Source organism: Callithrix jacchus, chromosome 4 (assembly GCF_049354715.1).
Source record: "Callithrix jacchus isolate 240 chromosome 4, calJac240_pri, whole genome shotgun sequence".
Classification (NCBI taxonomy): Eukaryota; Metazoa; Chordata; class Mammalia; order Primates; family Cebidae; genus Callithrix; species Callithrix jacchus.
Window position 1 is genome coordinate 71,654,144 of NC_133505.1, and position 26,874 is coordinate 71,681,017.

Below are 26,874 nucleotides of genomic sequence, written 5' to 3' on the forward strand. Positions count from 1 at the left end.
TTCTGGCCAGAGAAATCTGGCAAGAAAAGAAAAGAAATAAAGGGTATTCTACTAGGAAAAGAGGAAGCCAAATTGTCTCTATTTGCAGATGACACAATTGTGTCGTTTCAGCCCCAAATCTCTTTATGATGATAAGTAACTTCAGCAAAGTCTCAGGATACATAATCAGTTGTGCAAAATCACAAGCATTCTTATTCACCAATAACAGAGAGTGAAATCATGAGCAAACGCCCATTTACAATAGCTACAAAGAGAATAAAACACCTGGAAATACAACTAACAAGGGATGTGAAAGACCTCTTCAAGGAGATCTACGAACCACTGCTCAAAGAAATAAGAGAGGACACAAACAGATGAAAAAACATTCCATGTTTATGGTTAGGAAGAATCAATACTATGAAAAATGGCCATACTGCCCAAAGTAATTTATAGATTCAGAGCTATCCCATCAATCTCCCATTGACCTTCTTCACAGAACTGGAAGAAAAACACCTTAAATGTCATATGGAACCAAAAAAGAGCCCACATAGCCAAGACAATCCTAAGCCAAAAAGGAAAAACAAAGCTGGAGGCATTGCATTACCTGACTTCAAACTATACTATAAGGCTACAGGAATCAAAACAGCATGGTTACTGGTACCAAAACAGGGGTATACACCAATGAAACAGAACAAAGGCCTAGGAGTATCACCACACATCTACAACCAACTGATCTTTGACAAACCTGACAAAAACAAGCAATGGGGAAAGGATTCCCTGTTTAATAAACGGTGTTGGGAAAACTAGCTAGCCATATGCAGAGAGCTGAAACTGGATCCCTTCCTTACACCTTATACAAAAATTAACTCCAGATGGATTAAAGATTTAAACATAAGACCTAATACCATAAAAACCCTAGAAGAAAACCTAGGCAATACCATTCAGGATATAGGCATAGGCAAGGACTTCATGACCAAAACACTGAAAACAATGGCAACAAAGCCAAAATGGACAAATGGCATCCAATTAAACTTAAGAGTTTCTGCACAGCAAAAGAAACAATCATCAGGCAACCAACAGAATGGGAAAAAAGTTTTGCAAGCTACTGATCTGACAAAAGGCTAATATCCAGAATCTACAAATAACTTTTTTGAGGCCACTGATAATAATCAGCAGTTATTTCGGGGTACTCACTTTACATTTTCCCTCATCAGTGGAAACTTAGAAAACAACTGGGAAGATTCCAAACTCAACGATACTCATGCCCGACACTCTACCAGGCACACAAGCTTTGAGGAGAGGGAATATATTGTCCTAATCTGCATCCACAATAGGGGTTGGCCCTCCCTTAGAAGGCATTGTTTCTTTACCAGTTACATTCTGCACTTGTGCAGAAGGAAGGTGTTTCCAGCCAGCAGGTCACCAGCCTGGGATATTCACCATGGGTATGGCAGTTGGTATACTGCTGACCATCCTTCCGGTCATTGGTATAATTTTAGCAGTTGTGTTTATCCACATGAAGAAAGATAAAGGCAAAGATAATGTTGAAAGTGCTCAGGCATCTGAAATCAAACCTCTGAGAAGCTGCATTTGAAAATGAAAGTTTGAATTTATATGCCAAGTGCTCTTTCAATAATCACCATCTAATCCTATAGTATTACCTTTCATCCAACATGGGCGTTATAATTTTTTAAAGATATTCCCTCTTGTCCTTTAATATTTACTAAATATTCCTTTTTTTTTTTTTTTTTGAGATGAACTCTTGCTCTGTCACCCAGACTGGAGTGCAGTGGTGCAGTCTTGGCTCACTGCGGCCTCCACCTCCTGGGTTCAGGTAATTCTCCTGTCTCAGCCTCCCGAGTAACTGGGATTACAGGTACCTGCCCCCATTCCCAGCTAATTTTTGTATTTTTTAGTAGAGATGGGGTTTCACCATCTTGACCAGGCTGGTCTTGAACTCCTGACTTCAAATGACCTACCTGACTGGATCTCCCAATAGAGGCATGAGCTACTGAACCCACCTACTTAGATATTTCATGTGCTATAGACATGATCTATTTTTCATTTTCCCATGACATTTTTCCCTTCTGCAAATGGCTTAGCTGTTTATCTAAGACAAACAAAAAAAAAATGTGTTTTTCCCTTTCCTTTCCCCAAGACAGACTCATTAAATACTCTGTACAAATTTACAAGAAAAAAACAAACAACCTCATCAAAAAGTGGATGAAATATAAACAGACACTTTTCAAAGGAAGACGTTTGTGTGGCCAACAAACATATAAAGAAATGCTCATCATTACTGGTCATTAGAGAAATGCAAATCAAAACCACATTGAGATACCATCTCATGCCAGTTAGAATGGTGATCATTAAAAAATCTGGAGACAAAAGATGCTGGAGAGGAAGTGGAGAAATAGGAATGCTTTTACACTGTTGGTGGAAGTGTAAATTAGTTCAAACATTGTGGAAGATAGTGTGGCAATTCCTAAAGGATCTAGAAAGAGAAATATCATTTGACCCAGCAATCCGATTACTGGGTGTATACCAAAAGTATTATAAATCATTCTATTATAAAGACACATGCGCACGTATGTTCATTGCGGCATTGTTTACAATAGCAAAAACTTGGAACGAATCCAAAGGCCCATCGATGATAGACTGGATAAAGAAAATGTGGCACATATACACCATGGAATACAATGCAGCCATAAAAAAGGACGAGTTTATGTCCTTTGCAGGGACATGTATGAATCTGGAAACTATCTTTCTCAGCAAACTGACACAAGAACAGAAAACCAAACACTGCATGTTCTCACTCATAAGTGGTTGTTGAACAATGAGAACACATGGACACAGGGAGGGGAACATGACACACTGGGGTCTGTTGTGGGGTTTGAGGGGCTGGGGAGGGACAGAAGTGGGTGGGGAGATTGGGGAGGGATAACATTAGGAGAAATACCTAATGTAGGCGACAGGGGGATGGAGGCAGCAAATCATCATGGCATGTGTATACCTATGTTACAATCCTGCAAGATCTGCACATGTACCCCAGAACTTAAAGTATATAAAAAATTAAAGTATTATAAATAAATTAAAAGCCTAAATGGAAATAACTTCATTACAGAGTTAAGCTGATGAAAAAAACAAAGCCCAGCCACTTTCCTTTCCTTTCTGTGCCTACATCAGAGACAGAGGATATTAGCTAAGTGTCTTCATTCAAAACAGTACTTTTCATGAATATTTTTCCAGTATTGTTTTGGCAAAATTCCATAGTTTCTGAAAACCATTAGATAGTAAAACACTAAGTGCAAACACTTACACACTGTCTTTGGGACATAAACAAGTTGCTTAAGTTATTTATGTCTTTCTCTTATGCACAAAGTAGTGATTTAAACTTTGAATTTTGAAGTTTTATTCAGTAGTATATAATTCCCTAAGTCTTTTTTCTCTTTTCTTCTAATTCTCCTTTAAAATACACACAAATATTAATGGACCACACACATATACCAATACTTTCCCTGAAGCCCTCTGCCAATTGGACTATATTTAATAAGATTTTTGAAAATAATTTTTATTCAGATGTTTTTCTTGTGTTTTTGGTTTGCAGAAATAGTTGATAAAGAGAATCTTATTAAACATTGCCAGAAAAGCACATCAGTTTAAAAAATAATTGATTATTTTGTTTCTTATAATGAAAGATATACCATGAATATGGCCTCATCAATTGGAGAAAAAAATGTTTTCCTGCCATGATTTTATTAAGTGTGTAATCTAGGGAAGAGGTAGCTTTATTACTAAACTGTGAACAATTTTCACAAACTTCTTGATCTACATGGTTCTTGAATTATTCAGATCAAGAATGACAGCGAAGTGTTGAAATAAAATAAAATGAACACTTCAGAGTGAGGGCAAAATATTGATAAGTAACTTTGAGTGTCTTTGGGCAAAACACACACACACACACACACACACACACACACACACAAGAAAACTAAAACAAACAAACAAAAAAACCTAGCCTTCTCATGTTTGGATATTACTAGTTACTAGTTAAAACTTGCCTCCAGTTAGAAAGGAGGAACAAATCAAAGTAAAACAAATTTACAGAAATATGTTAATCATTTGCTCTCTCTTTATTTCCTTTATATGATTTTATTTCTCGTGTAGCTTGTTCCAACTTCGTTTTCAGATTCATCAAGTTTAGCATTTAACTTGAACACATTCAAGAGTATAGAATTTATTTGTTACAATACACTCCTCACCCCACCACCCTTTTTTCCTTTTGCAGCATAGTTTACTTTAGAAATGAGTAATTTTTCAAAGAGTACAATTTGTTCTAATTCAATTTATTTTGATTCATAAACATAATACTTGTTTCATTTTGATACCATCCAGTCAATACACTTTCATAACATAAGACATAATGGCAAAAAGCTATAATACATATGATTATAACCAATGAAAGATGCAGTATGAAAAAACAGACCAAAAGGAATCATACTTTCTTTGCATTTTCACCTGACAAAGAAACCTATTAAATGAGAGAAACATTATCAATTTTTCAACCCATGCACTAAATTTGTTTTTCTCCAAATAAAGAGTATATTTCCATCCTCCCTAGAGTTGTTTCTCTTAACAGAAAACATGATTTATAGCTACTATACTTATTCGTATCACTTTGTCAACTGGAAATCACTTATTTCTTCGGTAAGAAATAATGCTGACTGCATGGTTGTGCATATTTTAGATTCTTTCAAATCTGGGCAAAATATCAGAAGAAGCTGTAATCAGGATATAGCATTTTTAGAGCCTAATTTATTATCTTGTGCTTTATCTTCAGATATTTTTTATAAGATTTCCGACATAAGCCATTCTTTTTCTTTAGGAAAAGTAAAATAATTTAGATGCCATTTTATAGAATTTTTACCCCCAAAGGAAACTTTACTTCTGAAAACAGTTTCATAATAATTAAAACAATAATCCATTACATTGTATGAGGCTTTAAATCTTATGTACACTTTAGCAAACATCTGTTTTGTTTCAGAGGTAAAACCAAACATCAAATGCTAACCTACTAATGTTGAACGAAGAAATGGAAATTGTACCTTGTACCATTTATAAGAAATATTTCAGTAACACAAATTAAATTATAATTTAAATTCATTAAAACTTAATCAAAGGTATTGTTATGTGGTTTATACTTTGAGATAAAAGCATTGAAAATTCAAATATATTGTTATTCTAATAGTTTTTGCAGAACATTCATGAACTTAAATCAATACATGTTAATCTGGTCTCAGAGTATACACTAATTTTCAGTTTGTTTTTAAGTTTGATGTTAAAGATACAGTATTATTACTCCATGATTTTCTTCAGTTCCTTTCTATTTGAAAGTATGTCTCTCCTAACATCCAATCAGACATTTTTTCTCTTCATTCCATGTAGGTAATAATTTTTTCTTACAGTGTCTGGAGTAATTTTATCTATGTGTGTTATCTATTTTTGGTTTAATGATTTTATCTTAAAGAACACATGACACAGTTGAATAGGGGCTCATACTGGTATGTCCTAAGTTGGAAATGCCTGTAATACACTCTCTAGGCTGTCATAATGAGTTTCCACTGACTGGGTAGTTATACAATAGAAATTTATTTCCTCACAATTCTAGAGGCTGGAAATCTAGAGTCAGGGTGCCAGCATTGTCAGATTTTGATGAGGTCCCTATTCCTTATTTGCAGACCCTCTTTTTGCTCCTCCCATGGCAGAAAAAGAGAGGAAAAATAATAGAGAGAGAGAGGTGGAGAAAGATGGGAAGAGAGAGTGAAAGCTGGAATTCATGTTCTCTGGTGTTTCTTCTTAAAAGGACACTGATTCCATCAAGAAGATCCTACCCTCATCACAAGGTTTAATTCCAAGTATTTCATAAAAGTCTTTTCCCCAAATACAATCACACTGAGGGTTAGCGCTCCAAAATAGGAATGTGGGAGTACACAATTCAATCCATACCAGTGCCCTTAGGCTTCTAGCTATTGTTGCTCTTCCAGATTATTTGAAATTCTGTATCACTGCCATCAAATAGAGTGCTTCTTTCAACTTTTCTCCTGTCTTATGTTTAATACATTTCTGCTTATGTTAGGAAGTTCTATTTGAATTTAATGTTGTACTCTTGGTTTTGCTGTGCACAAAGGAACTGGCTCTAAGAATCCAGGGCCAATTAAAAATCTAGATTACCATTTAATATTCATTATCAGTTATTCAAACTTCACTTGCTGAAGAACGAAATGATTACTATTCAATCCTATCATTCCCATTTATATGAGACTTTCAGAATCATCTTTCAGCTTTATCTTTCACTGGAATTTACAGACTGATTTTTAAAACCATTTACCAATATTGACATTGGATTTTCTTATTAATATAGGCAATATAATGTCATGCCCCATTGTATATAAAAGTCCAAAATGTGCAAAGGCCTAGTTTGGCTTTAATTATGTAAGAAAAATTATGATAAACAAATTTTACCTGAGCTAGCTTTTGAAGACTAGATAATCATTTTATATATAAAAAGGAAAGATTGAGACCTGTGATGGTTGGATTGAATAAAGTGTGCATATAAATATTTCGCCACTTGATAGTGATTTGTAGAGATAAGTTAAAAAAAATACTATAAGTGAATTGTATAATTTAGATGGAACCGTAAATGCTTTAGAACCAATAGCATTTTTCTTCAACTTGCTTTTAGGAAGATACTCAATGAACTTGTTAAAAATATGCGTTTCCTGGATATTCTGATTTAGTATGAAATAGGTTTTGGAAAATATTGCACTAGGCAAACAAAATAAATAAACCATTTCTTTTTTTGCATAGAATTGGTGAAGTTCAAAATGTGTAATGTATGGTCCACAAGGGTCATGATTCTCCCAGTACTTAACAAAGAAGCTGCCACATGGTAGGTTATTCATAACTAGTTATTCTATAAATAAATTCTGCATAAACCATTTTCAAAATATTAATCGAGAAGTTGCATAAAATATGTATTAGAATGGGGAAATACTGGAGTCAAAGAGTAAAGCTATAATATACTAGAATTATATAAGTAGATGTCAACAAAAAAGAAAAGTTAAACTAAAAAATAAAAAATCTATGTCCCTGTTCCCAGTGATTTTTGACAATCATTACATTTTATATTATACATTGTACTGGACTTCAAAATATCAACTGTGTATTTTTTATATTTTCCCAAGACACAGTGTAAATAAGGAAGAGAAAGCTTTAGAACAATCAGCATTTTATTTGTAGACTGTCAAAATTTTATTGTTTGAATGGCATGCCAAGAGGTTAGCCTGAACACGTGGTTCACTATCACTAATGTAAACCAATCACCCATGCTCCTTGTATTTTCTCTTCATGGAGCAACCTTCACTTAACTCTATTTCTACCAGATTAAATTGTATCTATTCTTCAAGAATGAACTGAACTTTTGCATTATCATTTTAATTTGTATTTCTCTACAGAACTAAAGCTTATCTCTAATATAATAGTGCTTATCAGTACTAAAACAAAAAAAATCATAATATTTGTTAATGCCTGCTAAGGTAGATTTTACTTAACGTGGACTATTGTGATAGGTACACAGGGAGATAACTTCAGTGAAGTTTTGTATTAGGAAAGAAAATCTTGCGCAACTTTGAACAGTAAGGAAAATGGCAAATTATAGCCAAATGTCTGGTGAGGGACTGTGGATGGATGGAAAATCAACAAGAGAAAACATGAGGGGTGCATGGGGATATGGGAGATGAGAAGCTCATGTTAAACTGATTTAGCAGGATTCAGTTAAAATTGGACTATTTAGAGATGAATGTGAAAGCCCAAATGTCATGGCCTACCTGAGAATATAGTTCAGAGGAACCCAAGAAGATTTCGGTCAAGGGGAGAATCTTTGTCACTAATTCTTTGAAGTTATTACATTATAGTTTGTAATATAATTGTGTATATTGGTGTCATCTATATTATAGTCAAAGTGTCTCCTATCTTATCATCTACCCATGACCTTTAAATTCAGTATTTTGTATAAAATCATTCTCAATTAATATTCGTTCAACAAACAAATGATTAAAAAAGAAAAACATGACATTCTAATAACTCCTTAATCCTCTTCTATAGTTAAAAGAAGTAAAACCTTTGTGTGATAGATTGTTAACATGATGTTGACTTTGAGTTAAAGTTTATTTTTATAGGTTCTTTCCTTTACCTCTTTCATTTTCAATTTTTGTTTTCAATAATTTTACGTGAACTAAATATTAGGTTAACTTTTTTTACTACTTATCCTAAGGCATATATACATGACCATTGAAGATGTGTTTTTTAAGCAAACTCTGCGACATTCTGAAATTCAGTGACAGTTTTGAATGGAGGCTTTAAAGCACTGCTAGCTTTTTTTAATGTAATTGGTAGCCTATGTGGTAGCATTTACTAATTAGATAATTGACAGCAGATGGCAGAAATTGCTGTCAATCAAATTATGCAATATCACTATAGGTAAAATAATACCTTCAGTGCAGAAATGTCTGATATATATGTTCTTAATTTGATCAAGAAATTAATGAGAACATTTTATGCTATTGTTTGAGTCAGTACAGATGAACAATGCTTAGAAGCAATCTGTATCTTTAATTGAGGTCATGGATACTGTAGGTAAAAGCAACTATGAATTGGCTCATCCAGTTTTCTGTGGCTCATTAAGACATCCATTGCTAGAGAATCATGTAGACAGGTCACAACAAATCATACCAAGTGAATTGTTAAGCCAGGTAGAATTCTATTGTTCAGACATGGCTTGGGGCCAAGTTTATGTATCAACATGAAAAATGCTCATGATATGGTATATAAATAAAAGTACTCAACCTAGTCATAGCTGGATTGTCAGAGGTGTCATGTTCTCTTCAGCAATCTTTCATTAAGATATATTTCCAGAAAATAATGAAGTCCATACTTACAGTATGTCATGGTTTCTATGGAACCTCATAGATATACACCATTCTTATTCTGGTATGTGAAGGAAACCTAGTTTTAGATCAGAAGCTTAAACCCTCTGCTTGCGCGTCAGAAAATCACCTTTACAGAACATGTGGATACGAAAGCTTTATTGCTGACCCTGCTTGATAAAATTCTATATTCAACAATGCATGCTCAGTATTCTTAGAAATATTTCAAGTTTGGCTGAAGAGATGATTAATACATGTACTATGAGGCTATCTGACCTCAAAGAGTACCGAGTGGCTCCTCTATTTTCATCAGCTATGTGTAGCCCTATTATTTCAATCTTTATTATTGCCAAAATTAGAGAGAAGTTTAAAGACATTGTAAAGGTAATTTCCCCATGGCCCTGAAAGTCATTTTTAGAACTTTGGATTTTACTCTGAGTTGCATGGGAAGCCACCAGAGCCTACTGAGGAGGAGTGAGATAACTTAAGTAATCACTGTAGTTTCCATATCTCCAGCACACTGAAGGGGAATCTTGGAGTAGGAGATCAGTTAGTATGATATTGTAAACACCCAGGCAAAACAGAAATTATAAAACGTGATTGAATTCTGGATTTGGTTTGAAGATAAAGCTAATAGAATATGCTACTCAGCTGAATATGAGTTATGGAAAAAACAGAGAAAACCAAGGGGTTTTGAGTTTTTAAGTTGCAAGGCTGAAAGAATGGGCTTTCCATGAATGCAGTATGCAGGACTGTGGAAGGAGCAGTCTTTGGGTTGTTACATGTTTTTTTTGGCTTTGCTGTTTATTAGTTTGTTTACTTTCTGGTGGGGGAAAAATGTTAACTTTGGTAATGTTAAGTTTAAGTTGACTTTGGGATCTACCTCCAGAGAGAAAGGTCGTCAGTCTGATATTGTAGAAACGGGTTAACTAACATTTTCCTGTTTGGGAAAAGAATTTGACTCATGTTTTGCCTTCTACTTCTGTTCTCTGAGCTGATGAGAATAATATGGTAGTGGTGTTACTAATGATAAAGTGATAATACACTAAAAATTGAAACCAAAACTATAACACTTCAAAATGGACCACAGTAGGGCACACAAAACAAATAAATGCACTAAACGAAAACTAAGAGCTACATCACAGATTCTCTAATTTCAAATTCTTTTTAACATCAACGAGTTTCAGCCCCATATGTTCCAAGATAGGACTAAGAACATATTGAACTAACAAAAACTCTGTGTGAACTCATATGTTCCAAAGACAAGACCCTGTTACAGCAATATCTTGGTTTGCAAAACCTGACTAATCCCTACTATTTAAGAAATCAAAATTCTATTAGATCCTTCCTTTAACTCTCCATTTTGAGACATTTCACTGATTCTCAGGTGTACACTTTTTTGCAACAAATTAAAAATAACTTCAACTTTTTTTTTCTGTGTTTCAATGGGTTTCGGAAAACATAGCTATGGTCAAAAAAGTTATGATTGACAAACTGCCTTTTCACTGGGGAAACTATAACTTTAAAAAAGCCATAGTGTTATGCTTCTCCAATGGCAATGAGTATGGTAATTGGGCATTCCTGTTATAAAGACCCTGGAAGTTATGCTTTTTGAATTGTTAGAAAAAATATTGTTCCTGTGGTGTATGAGTGTTTTAGTACTGGGTGGATATTGCATCTCCTTGGAAATTATTCTGTTTCCTTGCCTCTGAGCTATGCAAGCTGCTTTTTTATCTGCAGATAAAGAAGATGTAAGGCTCCTGATTGCAAGCTGTCATAACTGAGTTACATCTTTTTGTGTTGGCTGATGTCAGCTGAAGGCTAAGACAGTCTTGTGAGTCTGAAACTTTAGCTGAACTTAGACAGACTTTTGGTGAGCATTCCAGCTAGGCAGCAGGGAATTCATAGGGAAGCTCTTCGTTGTTGATAAAATTGTGGACAATATCAGTGGCATTCAAAGCCAGGAAAATAGATGAGATTTAAGAGTGAAAGGAAATAAATAAGCAAAGTAGTCCACAAGCTGAGGCTTGGGGCATTCCAAATCTAACAGTTTACATAAATGAGAAGAACCAAGAAAAGATGATTGAGAAGAAAAAACCAAAGTTAAGGAGCAGTAATTCTGCATATGGGCAGCCAAAATAAAGAGTATATTCAGATAAACAGTAATCAGTTTTGTCAAATGCTTCTGATGAATCAACGCAGGTGAGAATTGAGAACTGCGTATTCAATTAAATAAACAATTCATGTCCATTGACCTTAACATGAGCACTTTCAGTGAACTTATAGGGTAAATACCTTATTGGAGAAGGTTCAAGTAAAAGGAGGCAGAGTGGACTAAAATTTAAAGTGCAGACACCACTTTTTGTAAGGAGGAAGAGACATGAAGGTTTATTGAAGAATGAAGCAAGAACAAAGGGAGTTTTTTTTTTTCTCTCTCTATATAGTAGCACTATTTTTTTCAAGCAAGACATAAAAGAGCCTATATGCATGAAATCTTGATGTTCTGCTGGAGAGGAAAAACAATGGTGAGGCATGAAGTAGAGGGGAAAATGAATGTTTTGGGTAGATGAGAAGGGGATGGGCACAAATGAAGGGACTGGCCTTAGGAAAAAAACAAGATGCATTTATCGATAGTTATATCTGCTCAGAAAAGTTTGAGAAAATGTTGAATTGTTCTCTCATCTTAATTTCAACACACTGAGTTTCTGTTTGTGCATTTAACAAATATTTAGGAACTTTTTAAACTGCTAGGGCACAGCAGTAATCAAAACAGATCAAAAGCAGCCCTACCTTCATGGGGTTTGCCTTTTAACAAAACTATTGTATTTGAAATAATAAATTACAGAGTAAGAACATTTCCTACAGTATTCATCCAATATCATAAAAGAACATTTCAGTGTTGCCTTGGTTATCTTTGTTGAAATTTCAGTCTCAGTATTTGCTTGAAAAAGAAGCATGGAAAGAGCAGTTTGAATAATGTTTCTTTTAAAAGAACCCCTTATTCAGCTGACAAAAATAATTGTGTCTGGCAATCACTGTTTCCAAAGAACTGATGAGATTGTGTCAGCAGAGGTTTGAGAAGGAAGTGAACACTTCCAGATCTAGTGTTAAGTTTTCCTGAGAATGGCCAGGCAAAATCAATATAAAGCCTTTATAGATTTCACGTCCTATGGAAAAAATAACTTGGTCAATGCTATACTGTTACATCTTTTTAATATAAAAATCCATTGAAATGATTAGACATAGCTTCTAACCAATGCTTTGTATCAAAGCCAATTCAGCATCTGTTATTTTAAATGTGGTCAAGATAACCTTATTTAAAACTGCTACTTGAGGTAGCAGCCACAATTTTCCATGGAAAGATTTTGTTCATTGTTTGTGCATGACTTGTACTTCTAAATCACCTCAGGGATCAAGGTAAGCATTTAATTCCAGAGAAATACAGGCTAAAGCTATTTGTTGAAATATCTTGGTGTACAGGAAAGAAAAAAAAGACTTCTTTCTACTCACAAAAGTAGATCTATTTTTCCCCCTGAACTTTCCATTCCATCTTGTATCTTCTTCATTATTCTTTATTTTTATGTTGAGTATTTGCTAACCCTTAGCTAATTTCTTAATGTTTCTGTGCATTAACTCATTTTGTCTGTGATTTTGTAGTTACCATGGTTGGGTGACAAATGACTTATTAGACAGGCTCCATTAAAAAGCTATTGAATCAGAGTTTCTTAAGAGAGGGTTTAAGGTATTTTGATAATTAGAATGCCAATTAAAGTTTAAAACCCAGGACCCTTGTTTCTGTAGTTGGTCCTATCACTGAAGGAATGCTATTGGCTATGAGATAATTATAACACTTCTTTTAAGTGATTTTCCCCCTTATTTTGAGGGCTCTAGTTACTATTAAATGTTTTTGTCATGGTGGTTGTTGTTGTATGTTTTGTTTTAACCTCTTTACTGCCATTCTCAACTGGAGGGGGTTGATTTTGCCATTCTTGGAAAATTTAGCAATCAATGTCTACAGTCATTTCAGGTTGTTGTATGAGGGTAAGTGCTACTGCTTCTAGCCTGTAGAGGTCAGAGATGCTTCTAAACATCCCACGATGCGTAAGGTAAGACATCATAAAAAAGAATTACCTGGACAAAAATGTCAATACAACTGAGAGTGAGAAATCCTGCCCTAAGGCAACTGACGAGAATTGATAAAAACTTCAATATATTTAATTGTCTACACAACTCAGAGCTCATGGAACCATGGAAATTATGGAGGGAATGAGCCAGATTTCTTTTACTATGTTGAGCTTCCCTGGACTTCATTCAACTTAACATATAGAACAATTAAAGTTTCTATAGAATATAGGGAAGAGAGAAACATGGTTCTAAAGAATGTAACATTAAAACTTGAATGCCAAAATGGCAGAAGGGAGAATAAACTTGAGACATTCTTTTCTATACTTTGGACATTGAGGACAAAATTAAGCATAGAATTTGGTGTCCATGATAACTACAAAATAATGTTGTGATTAAAAAGAAATAATTACAGCAAAGTAACAAATTAATCTGAAAATTTTTCCACTTGACCAGACAATTAAAGAAAGAATCATTGTCCATTTGTGTGAAATTTCATCCTTTATGGGACAATGTTTTTGACAATTAACAGTGGACATCAGTGCCATCTGGGATTTTTCAGTAAAACAAAGTAAAAATGCTATAGAGTAAAGCACAGTAAAAAACAAACAAACAAACAAATAAAAAAAACAGTGCTTTAGGTCATAGTAATGCATTAGCACAGCTTTATAAATCAATAAAAAAATGATATTCTAGAAACCATACTCAGAAGGGTAATTCCAGAGATGTAGAGAATCTTGTACCCATGGCACAGGAATTGTTGCTATGAAAAAATAATTAAATAAACAAAAGCAAAAATGAAAACACAGTAGAAATTGAGTAAATACCAAAAGACTAATTTCCTGTTTTGAATATGGAATCACTGTATTATCAATTAGCCCTTACATTAAGTGCAAAAATAATTTCCAATTTGACAGTAAGTAAAAAAGTAAAACACAAGAAAAAAAAACTTAGGTACTGAATGTCTTTTTCAAAGACTGTTCTTCTTCAAACATGTAATTTTGTGGTTACAATATGAAAGATTGTCTTGAAGAATAATATGTCAAAAAACCCTTCAAAAATGATAGCCCAATAAAGTTTATCTCTCCCTTATATCCTGTTAAATTTCAGTTACTAGTTAATATAACATGACCACAATATGCCAGTTGTATGTTTCTTGGTATACAGGGTAAAAATATAAAACATATTTTTTTATGGAAACTAAATTTCATTGAGTGAGAAAAATATTTTGATATTTCACCTAATTTTCATTGGGTAAGAAACACATTTTGACTGGAAGAAACAGCAAATGGGTGACAAGGCTGATTATGGATGACTGCAATATATATCAGAGGATTTCTCTGAGGAGGTGATATTTGATACATTGCTTCAATTTCCACACATATGTACAAATACAATGAATAATTTACCTGCTAAAAAATAATGTTTTCAAAGACTGTAATATTCTCTTATGTTAATATTGAACAAATATAACAGTGTCAAATATTTAATATATAGGTTTATTCAAATAATGGATCAAATTGAATATATATTTTGACACAATTTGGAACTTGCTTTGGAAAAATTTTTTCATTTTTAAATCCCTCAGAAAAGAACTCAAATTTTCTCAAAATTCATACCAATATGTGTATCTTTCATATACACACTGCATGTGTGTGTGTGTGTGTCTGGATGTGTGTGTTGGACATTTAAAAGTATTGTTTAGTTATTTGTGAATTCAACTACTTTACATATTTATTTAGAATTTGTATGTTATACAGCTAAATGTATTTTACATCAGTGGCTGATATTTCTTGATTTTTTTATGCTACATTATGCAATAAGAGTATTAAAATATAGTTACCTATATTACAACTCTTTCTTATAACTTGTTTAACTATGTACAAAATATTATAATTACTTTGCAGTCATTTGAACTACCTAATTTTATTTTGTGACATTTTTCAGATCTGAAAGAATAACTTAGCATTACTTAATACCAATCATGATAACAATTGAGAGTTTAAAGGAAAATTAAAGTTTCATGAAATTTGTATCTGAAACTATAAATTTGATAGCTTCTTAAGAGTTCAAAAATTTTACAATGAGACCAATGATGATATGAATTAATGTGAATTTTTTATATTGTATAATGGGATGTCTCAATAGTTGAAAGATCTCACTGAATAACTCATTTAGTTATTACTCTCTACATGCTCAATCCTAACATTATAGAACCATGCATGGAATGTCATTAACATTGTATCGTGTTCTTTAGTGCAACTTAAATTTCAGTACAGTATCAAAGCAAATATCCAAAATTATATGAAAAGACCACTTCCTTTTTGAATTACATCTTGTGAGACTAGATATTTCTCATATCTTTTAATCAAGATATTATATAATAACAGACTGATACAGTAGTTGATACAGGAATTTAACTATTATCAAATAAGCAAGATAGAAAATATTTGCAAAAATGTGAAACAATGCCCCTCATATTATTAAATTTTTTTGGAAAGTATAGTTATTTTCCATAAACTCATTATTTGTGGTAACATGTAATAAGTTTATCATTACTTTAAATTAATTATCTAATAAATATTTTTTAAATTTCTTAATTTTAAATTCTAATACAAGAAACATACCTACATCTACATCTATATGTATATGCCTATATCTACATCATCCACAGAAAAGTAAATTCTTTTGTATTATTGAAGATTTTTAAGAAGGTAAAGAGTTTCTAAGTTAAAAAGTTTGAAAATTGCTCTATTAAAAGTATCTTTGGGAAACTATATAATATTCATAAAAGAGTTCCTGCCAGCTACTGGATCCTGGTGGAATAGGGCATCTTGCCATAGGATATATTATAACCACATAGGCAGAACTGCCTAATATGCATGAATTTAGGAAGGTGGATGGGCTCACATAAATCTATTGTAAGATGCATGTATGTGAGATCAGGCACAATTAAGGCCAAATGGCACATACAAGCTGTGTAAGTTAAAACCCTAACCACCACATCACCACTTTTGCATTGATGCCTCTCTTTCACTTCATACCTTTGATCAGATGGATGGATCTCTCATGCTCAGCTAATGGAAAAAATAAACTGATGAGCTTCATTCTCAAATGAGTCAGATAGGTATGTGTGTGAAAGCTAAAAAACTGACTTTGATTAAATGGGAGCCCTACTGTAGAGTTGCTCTGCCGTTTAAAAAAAAAAACCATCTTGGGTCAGGCTTCAAAAGTTTCACATGATCATCTACTGTGTGTGGAAAGGGAAGTGGCCTAGTTAAATATATATATTTGTGGGGCATGGCAAACAATTTGGTTAGTTAATTAGAGGCCATAAAGGAGAAATATTTGAGGTCTGTGGAAGAAGCTTGTAAATGCATCGATGGGAGTGAGCCTAAGGTGTGAAGATCTTGTACTGCATGTTAATACTCATCAAAAATCATCCATCCTGAATGAGGTATCAGACAATCAAGTAATAATACATGCTTTTTTTTTTTTTTGAGATGGAGTCTCGCTGTGTTGTCCAGGCTGGAGTGCAGTGGCAAGATCTTGGCTCACTGGAAACTCTGCTCCCAGGTTCAAGCCTTTTTGACTGCCTCAGCCTCCTGGGTACCTGATATTTCAGGCAAATGCTACCACACCTAGCTAATTTTTGTATTCTTAGTAGAGATGGGGTTTTGCCCTGTTGGCCACCCTGGTCTTGAACTCCAGACCTCAGGTGATCTGCCTGCCTAAGCCTCCCAAAGGGCTGAGATTACAGGTGCAAGCCACCACACCTAGCCTGTACTTGTTTTTAAATTTTTATTTTTTGACGTTAGCCTTTTCCTAAGCCATCTCCATTCTGGCATAATGAGCATGAACTGAGGTGTCATGTAGGCAGGGCAGAAGGTGAGGAAGGGGCAGGCCATTAAGTACTCTATTCACCGTGGCCTAACTACTATAGCTGCTGAAAGTACCATTGTCAGTAATAGAGACCAACACTGAGTCCTTGATCAGGTATCATTTTTCTTGAAGACAACCAGTATTTGATGAAAAGTTTATTTTAGCAAACCACTTTTACTTTGGAAGATGTGGATATTCATCTTGACTGGAATTTGCATACATTGTGGTTAGGGGTGTGTCTTCTTAGCCAGCACTACTATTCAAAAGGCTACAGTATTTGATCTCCTGACAGGTATACCAAATCACAATATTTCAGGATAAGAGATCTATTAAAGAAGATAGAGCAATGGGCACATAACCATGACATTTCAACCCAGAAGTTGCCAGCCTAATATAGCATATCAATAGCCTTTGAAGGCACAGCTAAGATGGCAGCTTTGAAAATATTCCCTGCCAAGATGGACTACTTTGCTAATCTGTTCTCATGATGCTATGAAGTAATACCCAAGAGTGGGTAATTTATAAAGAAAAGAGGTTTAATTGACTCAATTCCACATGGCTGGGAAGGCCTCAGGAAACTTAAATCATGGCAGAAGGCAAAGGGGAAAAAGGCACCTTGTTCACAGGGCAGGAGGAAGGAGAGATGCCAACCAAAGGGGGAAAAGCCCCTTATAAAACCATCAGATCCCTTGAGAACAATATTATGATACTCACAGAACACTGATACACAAACCTTTGGACAATTATTCCTTTCTTTAGATGCCAATATATTCTTGCTTCTACGGGTGGAGTTTTAACCTGAAAACTCAGGTGAAATTTAGTTTCCAAACCTTGTGATTCTTATAGTAATTGGATATTTTAGATAAATGATAGGGTTGAATGTCAGGGAAAATGAAGGTAGGAAATAATGCTCAGTTGACGCAGAATCAAAGGAAAGGCCTTGACTATGTGTCAAAGGAATAAAACAGTTTACACATATGTTCCAAATTTAAGTAAAAGTTTTAGGCATGTATTAATCACTAATGATTTTCTTTTTAAAAAATTGTGTTTAACTAACCTCAATGTTTAGATTAGCTAAAGATAAGTTGAGGGGAGAGGTGAGATGGCTTTTAAATCATTTTAAATTTATACTAATATAACAGGACAGTGAATGTGATTTTAGTTTTGTAACTTTGTTGAAGCCCCAAATTGGAGAAAATTGATAAGAAACACCACTTTATAAAAAGCTGCTAGAACGATGTATACCAAATTTTCTAAATGATAGCTGCACGACCTCGCATTACACTTCCAACTCACAAAAGACCAAGACTTCAAAAAGAGAATTAGAGTCATCAAAATATAGAGCTTTCAACTAAGTGGGATATGCTTTCATGAAGTAGGGAATGGGGATGAGAAGCACCCATAGAGAATGAGGACAAAAAAAAGGGTCATTGTCTTCTCACCTCTAGGTTTGATGCTTTCTGCTCTGCAGAGTTCTATCAGCCCACTGTAGTATATTCAAAAGGTTCACAGGAGGACCTGACATTTGCCTCCTAGAGCAATGCTACCCAAAGGGTGGTCCCTGAACTGCTTAAATAGTAGAGACACTGAACGTAAACATTGGCAATTTGAGAATGTCTGTTGTGTCTAATTATAATAAGAAATAAGGATTATATTAATACTTTTTGTTTTCTTTTCATTTTTCTAGTAATTTATGTTCATTGCATTTTGCATAAATATAGTTTGTAATCCTTGAAATTTAATACACGAGAAAAGAATTTGGTTATTTCCTCCATGAGGAATTTGACAAACACTGACCTAGTGTGTGGGGGCAGCTGATACCTGCCTTTCCTCTGTAATGCTGGGCACTGGCTCAAGCCAAAAGCAAAGGAAAGAGAGAAGGCAGCAGATAAACAGATAGCCTTTGGGTTTTTCCTGAAGCAAGCAGGAGTAGTAGAGGTTAAGCCATAAAAGTGTCCTGACAAACAGGATGATGGCCTGTCAGGTGAGAGGACCCCAGTACCAAACTGTGTGGAGGCCACTGCAACAAAATCTTGGGAAGGGGTTGATCACAAAAGGACAGCTACAGAAGGTACCACTGTTTTCAGAGGACTATGCAGTGCATAGATAATGATTTCAAACAAAAGTTGCTTAAATTTGAATCTCTTCATAAATATTGTTTGCTTGGGTGACCACAGACATTTTCTAGATGATTGTTTCTTTGATTTGCATGAGCAAAAAATTGTTTAGACAGAAAAATGCTCAAAAAATCACTGGGTACTTAAAGTATTTGTAGCATATTTCCTAGTAAATGCTTAATTATTATCCAAATATGTTTAGAATTCACTTGTGCAAGGCAAAATGTTATTAGGGAATTTCATAGACACAATATTCCCTATGCAGTTGATATAGTAGAGAAATAAAAAAATGTCATATACCAAATTACAGGACAAATCATTTATTATATTTGGAATTCTGTATTGTATTCTCTCTTCACTAATATTCTCTCTTGTAACTTTAGACATATTTAAACTCAACATAGAAGTAATATAGGAATCAGATTTGTTACAGTGAACATGAGTTTGGGAATGTGGCTTGGACATATATTCGACTACTTTGCACAAAGTCTAGATCACAAAAACTATCTGAAAAGGGAGAGGGGCTTGAAATGAAGGAGAGAAAATACTGTGGATGACTTCCAGGTTTTTGGCTTGTTAGCTCTTCAGAGACCCAGCAAAATTTTGCCATTTTGTTTTAATACAAGCAGAATATTAATATAGTAAACTATGTATGTTTAAGAGTTTAGAGGAGAGCTCCTTTGATTAGAGGCCAAGTCTATTTCTCTTTCTTTGAACTTCTTTAGAGTTATGTTATAATTCTGTATTCCAAGTTAATTGATACAATGCCCAGATTGAGTTTAAATGATAACCCTGCTCTCTTTTAACCTACTCACTTCTGAGGGAATTAATTGGAAAATATATTGATGCCTTCTTCTAATCTAATTGATCTCAAGATTCCAAGGCTTGGACAATAATTTCTAGTGATATTAACTAATTATTTCTCAAACAATTTTGGCGACACACTTCTGCAATGATTAACTACAGTTTACCATGAAATAACATTCTGTACAATCATAACACATCTTCCAACACCATCAACTGATCACTGCCAAGTTAAAATAATAAAAATAAGCAGGTGGTAGTCTCAAACACTGAAAAATAGCAACATAAGAATGCACTGTGCAAATCATAACTGACTGCATAATCTTTCAAGGGCATTTTTATATCCTGGCATTCTGATATGTAAATTTATAGATAACAGAAAAAAAATCTGAATGCCTGTGAGATGCTTTTGAGACATTTACTATATAAATCATAATGGCTTATATTTTATTTATGAATCAGCCATTTATATGTTTTATATGTCTATTCTTGTCAGTTTATCCCTTGGAATTTCACTTATATTATTTGTAAAATTAGTTTAAAGTACTAGAGAAATTGTTTTAAGGTGCCTTCCCTCAGCCATTTCTGTGATTACTAAGTAAAGAGAAAGAGGAAATTCTGGCAGTTAAAGCTCTAGGATTTCTCTTTTGTGAGAACTACAGTAGGTCTTTATTTACCTGTTGCATATATGTATTGGTCTTGGAGGTAAGATTCCTTTGAAAGATAATTCTGACTAAAAATACCTGTATTAGTAGTTAATGAAAGCATCTTATTATGCTAAATAGAATTCCAGACTGAAAGGCATAAGACTGATATTACCACATTGTTTTATTCTATGTAGATTTAATTGTATAAAAGTATAGTTTATGTAGTTCAAAAACAGTAAACTCATATGATTCTAATGTACAATAGCACTACTTTTACATTAGTTAGGTTTTACCCTCCCAACTCCAGAAGATGTCAGTCATTATTCTGCTTTAATATAAATTGATAAAAAATATGTATGGAAGATTTTATCAACTAAGGCTTATTTCTATCATGTTTGTGTTCACCTCAGTAAAGGATAAAAAGGAAATGCGAAGGGGGGAATGTAAATATTTTCTAGAATATCCTATTGAAGTTTGAAATTGTATGTAGTATAGTTTTATAAAAAATAATGATAATTTTGAACTTTATCCACAGAGGTAGCTGTTAGACCTTGATGACATTATAAAAATGTTTTGGCAGAAAATGTGCAGGATTTTGAATGAATCATTTATAAAAGATATTTGTAATTCTCTTCCATACTTCTTTATTATTTTTCAATTAATTATTTATTTTATTTATTCATTCATTTATTTTTCAGACAGAGTCTCTTGCTCTGCTGCCCAGACTGGAGTGCAGTGGCAGGATTTCGGCTCACTGAAACCTCCACCTCCCTTGTTCAAGAGATTCTCCCTCCTCAGCCTCCCGAGTAGCTGGGATTACAGGCATGCACCACCATACTCAGCTAATTTTTTTTTTTTTTTTTTTTTTTTTTGAGACCGAGTTTCACTCCTTACCCAGGCTGGAGTACAATGGTGCAATCTCGGCTCACCACAACCTCTGCCTCCTGGGTTCAGGCAATTCTCCTGCCTCAGCCTCCTGAGTAGCTGGGATTATTGGCACACACCACCATGCCCAGCTAATTTTTTGTATTTTTAGTAGAGACGGGGTTTCACATGTTGACCAGGATGGTCTCGATCTCTTGACCTCGTGATCCACCCGCCTCGGCCTCCCAAAGTGCTGGGATTACAGGTGTGAGCCACCGCGCCCGGCCCTACTCAGCTAATTTTTGTATTTTTGGTAGAGAAAGGGTTTCACCACATTGGCCAGGCTGGTCTTGAACTCTTGACCTCAGGCGATATGCCTGCCTTGGCCTCCCAAAGTGCTGAAATTAGAGGTTTGAGCCACCGCACCTGGCTCCATGTTTCTTTCTTAAATTCAACTGACTGAATTGGACCTAGATGTAGAATAAAAAATTAAACTATAAATATTCTTATTTCAGTTTTGAAAACTACTGAATTGCCATTATTGAAATCTTTTATGAGATTTCCCAGATAAAATCTGGCACATTCCTGGAAGGAATAGGCAGTCTATAGCAGAAACATCTAGCAGTAGGGATCATACTAAAATAAGATCACAATAGAAATCATAAATGGAAAATAGGAGGACACCAAAAATGGTAACATAAAAAGGGATATGGGAAAGGCTGGTATCACAGAAACTGAGAAGCAGTGAACAGGCCAGTTTGGAAGGACCCGTTAACAGTCAGTGAACACTCTGCCTACTGACATTGTTGCTGTCTTAATTAGTAGTATTTTCCTGTGTGTTGGGGCATTATTTCTAGCAAAAATAATTTTCCTTCTTCCCAAGCCATAGCTATAATTCATTTTCATATTAAGGTGAGCTCTTCATGAAAAATTACCACTTGGAGTTAAATATTTCTCAATCCGGGACAAAACTAATAGAAAAGTAAAGTTGAATGATATTTGCAAGTGATGAAATTAATGAGATTCTGTTGTCCTTTATCATGCTACTTATAAAGGTACAGCCTAAGCCTTAAGAACATGTTGTCTCTAAATCCCAGTTCAATAAGTCTCTGAGATTCTTTATCCTTCCTTACCCTGGCAGAGACACATCCTATCTTTAACCTGCTGCCTATCCCCCGCCCCCACCCCCCAGCCCCTCTGTAATGCTTGCTCTAAGCGCTCACACTGCTACTGTTGTAGCACACAGCTGGCCTGTGTTAATACTGGCCATTCCACATCCACCAAAATAAGAAGGCTGTTCCCACATCAAAGATTATAAGGATTTAATAATGTTCTCCTAAAGCGAGCCTGATTCTTTGCTTACAATGATAGTTTTTGTTGTTGTCATTTTGGACCTGGAGTAAATTCCACACTAGGATGTCTAATGGCATACAGTATCATTTCTGTCACATAGACCTATGGCCTTAAAACAGAGCACAGGACCACATACTGTCTGGACCCTGGCTATTTCTCTGACCTCATTTTCTACCTCTTTCATCTAGGTTCTTTTTCTTGAAGCTACAACTGGCCTCCTGGCTCTTTCTTAAAAGGAATTCTTTTGCCTTATGTGTGCTCCCTCTAGTTATCACAAGGCTCACTTTTAATTCATTCTCTCTCTCGAATTTCCATCTAATCAGTATCTTCTGCATCACATTATATAAATTAAAAATCTGACATGACACTTCATGTCTTGTTAACTCATTTTACTTAATAGCACTTAAAATTATGTCACAAAATATGTATTCATTTTATTTTTTAAAAATAATCTACTCATCTCCAATAGAAAGCAAACTCTAAAAGGGCAAAAACATAATTTGTTTGCAACTTCATAGCTGCATCACCTGGTGAAGTGCAGTGACTGCCATACTGCAGGGCTCAATACCCAGGAGAGCATCAATAAATAGCCATCTTGAGACATATCTCAATGCTGGAGTAAGACTTGTCCAAAGATGTATCTCCACAGTGGTTACTGGCAATTTTTTAAAAATGAAAGTGTCTATCCCTAAATACTTCACAAATCAATGCCACATAAACTCATATTTGTTTTTCTGAATACTCTGATATATAATATGTACATTAAACTCATAATTGTATTAATGGCAACATCATTTGTAACCCGCCAAATTTTCTGCATTCAAGTTTTCAAAAGATATAGAAGATTACTCAAAGTTTTGATTTAAGTTGTTTGTTTAGAAAATAATTTGTTTTCTTCTTCAAAAAAAACTTCATCAAAAACGTTTTTTCTCTGTCATGTTCTAGAACATCATGATGCTCCAAATACTTGCTTTTCTGGTGAAAAACAACATGAGCTGTCACTAAGATTACTTCTGATATTTTTTGTAAGTGATCTAAAAAAATAAAGATGAGTAAAATAAATCTATGAAATAAATTCTTGGTCAAAAGACAAGGTTTTAATTCCTCACATGCACAAATGTTTTTCAAGATGCCAGTGTCTTGGAAACATTTCTATTTGCTGCTACAACGTTCCTAGTAGAAACACTTTTATCTAAGTTAAAAGAAGCCTGACATCTGAACTTTCATACAAATTTGGATTTGTCTCAGGGATTCAAGGTATTTCAGATTTAAAATTTTACTCCAATATACTTGAGAGTGATATTTAGAATATCTATTTAGAAGAATCTTTATCATTTATCTGTATCATTTAAATGCATTGTATTGCATTGTTATCAAAATAAACATAAAAAAAAGAATAGAGGCAAAGGCCCCCTTGAGGCCAGAGTATGAAGCTCAGATAAATATTTATATCCTAAGTGGAAATGTTCTGAATGCAATCTCCTCTTTCTCTCATTCAGCTATGATGACCTATCATCTATATCAGGTGACAGCGTTCCAATGTAATCACTTGAAGATTGATTAATCATTTAAGGTTTGCAGTTAAAAGGAAAACATTTACTAAAAGTAATATAGAGCCAGATGATAGTTTGGGACCTTGACCTGCTTTTTGAGTTAAAGAAATGATGCTGTCATATTTCTGTAAGAGACAGCATCTGGTATGCAAGATAAAATGTTGTTTCCCTAATATGTCCCAACCCCAAAGAACTGGCTGATGAGAAGCCTGGATGTTTGTATGACAAGCTTAGGTATTTGCTTGCCGCTGTGAAAATTAAATTGTCATTGTGCCAAGGATATGCAGAGAATATCCATTAGCAACTGATGTCAGTATGTATATGTAGAATTTGAATGGGCTCTTTGTACAAATCAGAATTGGTTATGTGAAAAGAAGTAGAGCTCAATTATACATTTGAAACCTGAATTCTTAAAATAAATATCAAGGCAAAACAGTGAAAGAAAAGATATTTTAGTTCTTAAGTTCTTAGCTATTTGTACCTTTGAAGCTCTGATGCATCAATATTTTTCCTTATAAGAAAAACAATATTATTCACAAAGAAGTTGTGATAAATAACAAAGATTTTAATATGTGCAAATGCTCTGAATTGTTGAGCTGCTGACAATGATAATCCAAGTCTACATAACAGCAATAGTTTTGAAGAACTGATTATAACATGAGGTTGAATTCAATGCACTCTATACAAGATTTCTTGTTAGCACATGTCTTTAGAAACATACATGCATATCTGGACCATAATATTTGTTCATTATCACTTCTAGATTCCCATGTTCACAATAATGACAGGCAGTTTTCACCTGTTTCCCATTTTGAGTCTGTTTATAAGAAGTAACATCTTTCATGTCTATACATGGTGGAGACAGTGGAGATGGAAAAAGGCAGGATTATTGATAACATAACCAAATGCTTAATGGTGAGAGAGATAAAGTGACAGGCTGGAAAATGTTTGTGTAGGTTTCTTCAATAATTTTTCAAAAAACTAATTTTTAAAAATTGCATTTTTATGTTATTGAAGGATGATGTATTAGTTTGTTCACACTGTTACAAAGAAATACCTAAAACTGGGTAACTTATAAAGAAAGGAGATTTAATTGGCTCACAGTTCCGTAGCAGAGACCTCAGGAAACTTGTAATCATGGCAGAAGGTGAAGGGGAAGTAGGCATGTCTTACATGGCTGGAGAAGGAGAAAGAGAGAAAAAGGGGAGGTACCACACACTTTTAAACAATCAGAACTCCTGAGAACTCACCCACTATCATGAGAACAGGAATGGGATAGTCTACTGTCATGATCCAATCACCTCCCACCAGGTCCTCTTCCCACAACAAGGATTAATATTTGACGTGAGATTTGGGCAGACATACATTCGAACTATATCAAGTGATGTACTGTACTGCCAATTGTTAAAGGAATGGAGAAAATTTTAAAAAAATGATTTGGAAATGATCATGTGCCAGATAGTATTAAGGCACATACGACATCTGAATGTATTTTTTCATTTGTCCTTCACAACCACCCTATTAGCCCTACAACTGTATTTCTCTTTCACAGAAGAGAAATATCTTCAATATTTGCATTAGTATGTAATAGAATACTGATTTAAACTCAATTTATTTTAATCACTAAATCTCAGCTCTTTCCAATGTATTGTCATGAACTCTAGATTAGGCTATGTATATGTATGTATGGTGTATGTGTCAGTATGCAAACACATATATGTGTGTGTGTGTATATATACATATATGGGCAGTCAATTTTTTTGTTTTTATTCTATTCCAACTTAATTAAAATATTAGAATTTATCATAATTTGCTTAAAGTTTATCATTACTAATGCATATATACCAAAATATCTAGTATAATTTAGAGTCCAGAAAAAAAGATAAGACATTATTTTTTATCTTCAAAGCATTTTTCATGTCTTTTAGTAGGTATAGATAAATAATGAGGAAGTAGTATGTGCATGTAGACCTTTGTAGGTTTAAATGTTAAACTTCTTGGGCTGGGAAAAGAATAGTACAAATACTGCGGAAGAAGGAACTGTGGTTTGTGAAAGAAAGTCAGCAATGAGACAAAAACAAAGAGGCTGCAGAATTGTAAGAAATCTTGTACTATTATCCAGTCACAAAGAATAAAAAAATCACAATACATACCAAGATCCTGAATTATCTTCACCTTGAGATGTGAATGTGGTAGAATCAGTTTACGAAGAGCTATAAGCAATGATGTGACAGTGAATATTTAAGAACTAGTTCACCAGAAAGTGGGCAGAAAGCTCAGTTTCATACCATTTGCTGATATCTGCGGTGTTAATTTCCTCAGCATGACCAATTTCGAGTTACCACTTTTATGTCACCAAATAGGAAAATGGGAAAAAACATCAGTTATCTCTGTGATTCACTTAGGTCTAGCCCAGCACACCACTGGCTAAGTAAAATGCAAATTATAGGTGCTAAATTCAGTAAGCGCTGGCCAGTAATTAAGAGTTCCATTAACAGTGCTTATAAGATGACTCATGAATAGTCTAAAGACAGAAAGGTTGGTCTTAAGGTTTTTAAAATTTCAGAAG